Here is a 6,178-nt window from a genome sequence, read left to right on the forward strand (position 1 = left end):
CAAGTGCCTTAACTGCTAAGCCATCTCACCAGCCCTCTTTAATCCTTTTGTAGCCATTCCATAACCTACATATGCTCAGGTATGGTGACTATGTGATATGTAATGTGTGACCTGAGAGTCAATATTAGTAATTAAGGTTGAAATAAGATAAAATAAAAATAAATTGTTAACATTGTCAATAAAATGGATGAATCTACAAACTATGCTAAGTTAAAGGGGACAGATATTATGGTTCTACTTACATAAAATATTCAGAATAAGTCAGTGTAGGGACACAGAATGTACAGATACACAAAGTATATTTATGGGGCTGGAGAGATGGTTTAGTGGTTAAGGTGCTTGCCTGTGAAGCCTAAGGACCCAGGTTTGATTCTTCAGGTCCCACATAAGCCAGATGCATCTGAAGCTCATTTGCAGTGGCTAGAGACCCTGGCATACCCATTCTCTCTCGTGCTCGTTCTTGCTCTCTCTCTCTCGCTCTCTCTCTCTCATTAATAAATAAATCAGAAAAAAAAATTAAAAAGAAGAAAGTATATTTATGGAGTTGGCGTGGGGCAAGACTAAGAAATGAGAGCAAATGGCTGTGGTCTTTGCTTTTGTAATACATTGTAACACACTGAACTATTTTATATATTAGATTTTTATGGTATGTACATTATATCTCAATAATGTATCAAATATTAGGTAAAGCAATACCAGATTGAGTTGGGCCAAGTAGACAATTTTAAGTGTTTTGTAATTTGCTAAGATTGAGATGATAGTATTATTAGAGGCTTTTGTGTAGAAGAGAGATATTGTTGACACATTTCAGTAAGACTGCCTTTACATTGTGACTTCTTTTTCTGTAATTTTATATTGACAACCTTCATACATATATATACAATGAACCCTGATTACATGATGACTTCTGTATTTAGAAAAAGACTGTAAAGGCACCAAGGCAGGAGTAGAGGATAAAAATGATTTGCATAACCTCAGTGAGAGATGATGCTAGAGATATGAGGGGTGTGTGGGGGTGAGGGTGGGGGTGTGGGGGTGTGGCATACACATGTATGTGCTGATGTGGCACCTCATGCATTTGCCTGCAGGAACTGAAGGAGAATGTTCAGTGTCCCCATCCATCACTCACTTCCCTGTTTTTCTTAGACAAAGTCTCCTACTGATTCTTAAGCTTGCTGTTCACAAGCCCCTGTGATTCTGCATCCTCTGGTTCCCACAAGACTAGGGTGATACATGTGTTTGGCCACACTCAGCTGTTTTTGTGGGTTCTGGAGATTTAATCCCAGGTGATTTCAAGCCTTTTCAGGTCTCATGCTTGTGCAGAAAACTCACTTAACCACCGAGCTATCTTTCCAGCCTTCTAGGTATATTTCTATAGGTGAAATAACCTGGCAACTAAATGTGGAATGTACAAAAGAGATTTCACCCAAATAGGGGTGTAAAATTTGCTTATGTCTGGATAAATGTATATACTATGCATATCAAACTACCCAGTAAGCACTTCTCTTACTATTCATACCCTTATATTAATGCGACTTTCACTTTGGGTAGAAAATCTTCTCTTTACAGATGGCAGTGGCGTTGGGACAACTCAGAAGGTATCATAGTGCTGGAAAGAAGTGACTGGAGTACTGAGTAACATCTCGTCCACACCTTCCAAGGCTCAGGGTCTAACGCAGAAGAGGTGGCGGAAAAAATGTAAGAGCCAAAGGAAGGGTAGGATTCCTTACAATGTGCTCCCTCCAGACATAAAATGGCCTGGATATCCATGACCTCATAGTGCCTGACACTACCTGCACAAGACCATCATAAGAGGAGGAAAAGATCATGACATCAAAATAAAAGACAGACTGATTGAGATGGGGAGGGGATATGATGGAGAATGGAATTTCAAAGGGGAAAAGGGGGAGGGAGGGTATTGCCATAGAATATTTTTTGTAATCATGGAAAACGTTAATAAAATTGAGAAAAATAAAATAAAATAAAGAGATTTCACCCAAATGATTTGAGAAATAATATTACAATAGCTAGGATAGATAAGAATAAATGTGGAGAAAATTTGGATAAAGATTAGGGCTTGGCTTTAAATGTGTTGGATTTTGATAGCTATTAAAACATCTAAGAGTTGACAACCAGCGGGTATGGTGGCACATGCCTTAATCCCAGTACTTGAGAGGAAAGGGTAGGAGGAATGCCATGAGTTCAAGGCCACTCTGAGACTACAGAGTGAATTCCAGGTCAGCCTTTGCTAGAGTGAGACCCTACCTTCAAAAAAAGGGGGGGGGGTTGAGATATATAGGAATATGAAGTTTAGGAGAAAGTATTCATCTGTAAGTAAAAGTTTCGATTTCACTGGTTTCTATGTAAGTACAGATGGTCTCCAATTTATGATGACTTCATTTAGGATTCTTTAACTTTATAATAGTATAAAGAAAACTCAGCTGGGCGTGGTGGCGCACGCCTTTAATCCCAGCCCTCGGGAGGCAGAGGTAGGAGGATCGCCATGAGTTCAAGGCCACCCTGAGATGACAGAGTTAATTCCAGGTCAGCCTGGACCAGAGTGAGACCCTACCTCGAAAAACCAAAAAAAAAAAAAAAAAAAAAAAACTCATATAGCTATTTACTTTTTGGTAAATATCAGGGAGAACAATCCCAAATTATCTTTCATTTATATAAAAGGGCATATTTAGCAAAAGACATATTGAGAAGAGTCGCTGTGGTCCTGGAGAGACAAAGCTGGGAGGCAATGGACTTCTGAGCCTCTGCTGAGAGAGGAGGTGGCCTAGGATTAAGTAGTGAGAAGTTGTTGGGAGCCAGAGAGGAAAAGCCTCTCCATTTTGCCTGGGCCTGCTCATAAGCTGACTCATTACTCAGAAAGCTGGTCCATCCAGCTTTCTGTTAGGTACTTCTGTAACTGGTCAGCAGGCTGCTTATAGAATCTTATCTTTTGTAAAAGGCCAGTTTATGGTCAGGATGTGAAGCCCGGTACAGTCAGGATGTTAAGCCAGTGAGGCAAGATTCGATGAACACCTAATTACATCCCCTCTAGGTTTCCTGACAACACCTTACCCTGACCATGTCCCCTTCCCCATACAACCCTATATAAACCTACAGGTAAGAATAAACTCTCGAGGCCGTGACAAACATCTAGCATGGTCTCCTTCTTGTGTCTGTTTGCCTTCTTTCATTCAGGTTAATTTTCCCCTTGTTTCTTTGTTCGACTCCCCGCTGGCCAGGGCAAATGGCACCCGAATGTGAGGCCTGAGGTACGAAGTGTGACCTGAATGTTGCTCAAAGTGGACAGCCGTCCCAGCCATTAGACCGCCACCCCACCGGAGGGGTGAGTGAAGGTCTGCATAGAGGTCACTACAGGCAATTCACCTGTAATACAGACCTGCACCACAATCGACGCAGAAAAGCCTGCCTGTGAAACTGATCTGTTTGAGGTAAGCGACAAATTTTAGGCAATTAAAGTAAAGACTATTGAGTCATTTTTGTCAAGGCACAAGAACTGCAGGACTTCCTTTTTGCACTTCTTTTCCTCCTTTTACTTTTGGTTGGTGCCATCGCGTGGAATTGCAACATAGCGACAGGGCAACTGGAGCCTCTTGGCCAGGGCTACCCTCTGGCATTGGCTGAAGGCCCCTAGCTCCCTGTGCGAATCCCGACAGCTCGTTCGGGTGTTGGCAGAGACCTCCTATCTAACCTCTCTTCCTATCAACAAAACTGGGTACAGGGCTGGAGAGATGGCTTAGTGGTTAAGCACTTGCCTGTGAAGCCTAAGGACCCCAGTTCGAGGCTCGGTTCCCCAGGACCCACGTTAGCCAGATGCACAAGGGGGCGCACGCGTCTGGAGTTCATTTGCAGAGGCTGGAAGCCCTGGCGTGCCCATTCTCTCTCTCTCCCTCTATCTGTCTTTCTCTCTGTGTCTGTCGCTCTCAAATAAATAAATAAAAAATTAAAAAAAAAAACTGGGTACACAACAACCAGTAAATGCTCTTAGAGCGGCTGCCGGTTCTTAGAATTACAGACAGGCTCACGTCAGGCCCACCGGGGAACGCCCCGTGCCAGTTCTCCGACCGGGAATGTTGCCCGCTGGTCTTGCCATTTCTCCTCTTTCCTTTTCTATCATGGGACAGACCCTAAGTAAGCATAAATTGTTGAAAGGCTTAAAACTTCTCTCAAGGTATAAGGAACATGGGCTAAAGAAAAAAATAGAGAGATTTAACAAAGAGTAAAAAGGAGCTAATTGCCATAGTAAAAGATATTTTTAAAACACAAGGAATTGAGATTGCTTCAAGTTCTTTTTGATTTTATCAGGAGGATATGTTCTTTTTATATGTGTGTGTATATGTGTTTATGTGTGCTCATTGTGCTTGCTAGTCATGTCATGTTTGTGACTGTAACTAAAGAGATGAGATGAACACAGGTGACATTCCTTTCTCTTCTAGAGAACCATTTCAAGGAAATCAAAGACCTAAGCATAGAAATTAAAAAGGAAAAGTTAAATGTCTTTCACAGGAGTGAATTTGCCAGATATTTGTTCTAGGTCAACTTCACTTTACATAGAGGATCATTAAAAACAACAAAACTGGGGGCTGGAGAGATGGCTTACTGGCTAAGCGCTTGCCTGTGAAGCCTAAGGACCGCGGCTCGAGGCTCGGTTCTCCAGGACCCATGTTAGCCAGATGCACAAGGGGGCGCACGCGTCTGGCGTTCCATTGCAGTGGCTAGAGGCCCTGGAGTGCCCATTCTCTTTCTGTCTGTCTATCTGCCTCTTCCTCTCTGTCTGTCACTGTCAAATAAATAAAAATGAACAGAAAAAAAATTAAAAAAACAACAAAACTTCCTCTAAAGAGGTAACTTATAATTTGTCAGATATTTTTAAAAAGATTGTAATGTCCTGTTACTTAAAAGGAGGAGGTAACTGATCTGACTTCTGAGCCAACCTACCTCAAGATAACAACACAATTTACCTTAGCTACTCCTAATAAAATCATTCCCAAGTGTGTTATTGGTATTAATGATATAAAATTGTATTAAGACTGCTTTCTTTTTAGTAATAGAATTAATCAATTTGGTGTAATTTTTTAATAGCCTTATAAGAAAGATAATCGCTTCTTGGCCTTTTGGCTAAGATCAAGTGTAGTATCTGTTCTTATCAGTTTAATATCTGATATGTCCTCTATCCGAGGACAATATATTAAATGGATTTTTGGAGCTTGGAGTTGGAATAAGAGCTTACTCCATCCACTCCATGCATCGATCTGGTATTGCAGTACTTCCAGGAACGGTGCACCCCCTTGGGGGAATTAAAAAAAGACAGAGAAAAGATAATTAATGATGGGGTGAGATGAATTGATTGAAGGAACTGGAAAAGAATTTTTCAATGTTGGGACATAGAATGCTCGTTAAAAATGCTTTTTGAGTGGTACTGAGAATGTTAAAGTATGTGGATAAAGATGTGTGTATGTAGGAAAGAATTTTCAGGCTAAACCTAAATGCCGTGCCTAAAGTTAGAGATTCTTCAACTGTTTACAGACTCTTAAGGACACTCTAAAAGTTTTATATAGGGACATAGTCTTAATCTAAATTCATCTTACATTAGACACAGGTGATGCCTATGTTAGGTAGGTCACAAAGTCATAAGTACAGATGTAATTGGAGGTTTAACCGGGTTAAACATAGACAAGAGTCTATCACCTTGTGTTTTGCAAATGGGTAAATTTGCTATGTAAAAACAAACAACTTCAGAATAGGAAAGAAATGTCAGGCTGCTTATCTCTCTGCTCTGTAATTTCATTTTGCCCTTGCTTTCCAACATATGCTACTTAAATTCATGGAAAGCTGGACTCTGAAAAAAAAACAGATGGAACCCCCTTTATCTCAAAACCCAAGCAAGTTTAAGCCATGTGTCCCCCAGACTCTGACTAGAGACAAAATGGCCAATTCTCTGACAAGGAAAAAGGAATACAGCATATAACTGTGGTTCTCGGTAGTTCATCTCTTATGAACACATAAAGTCACATCTGTTAGATAAAGTCTCTCACTAGACAAAATGTTAAATAGATAAACTGAATCTTATGATAAGGCCTCACTCATTAACAGGGCACTGATGCGAATTTGTTATGATTTAAGGATTATAAAACTGGCTTTAAGACTCTCTCAGTAAAGTAAA

At 40.7% G+C, this 6,178-nt stretch overlaps 1 non-coding gene across 1 annotated transcript; it reads left to right on the forward strand.

The window, feature by feature from the left end:
* The first annotated feature begins 5,113 nt into the window (after positions 1–5,113).
* LOC123457014 lies at positions 5,114–5,304 on the forward strand. Its single transcript, XR_006634857.1, has one exon. It is a non-coding gene; the product is annotated as a U2 spliceosomal RNA (small nuclear RNA).
* The last annotated feature ends 874 nt before the right edge of the window (positions 5,305–6,178 follow it).

The sequence above is a fragment of the Jaculus jaculus genome, chromosome X (genome assembly GCF_020740685.1).
Source record: "Jaculus jaculus isolate mJacJac1 chromosome X, mJacJac1.mat.Y.cur, whole genome shotgun sequence".
Taxonomy (NCBI): domain Eukaryota; kingdom Metazoa; phylum Chordata; class Mammalia; order Rodentia; family Dipodidae; genus Jaculus; species Jaculus jaculus.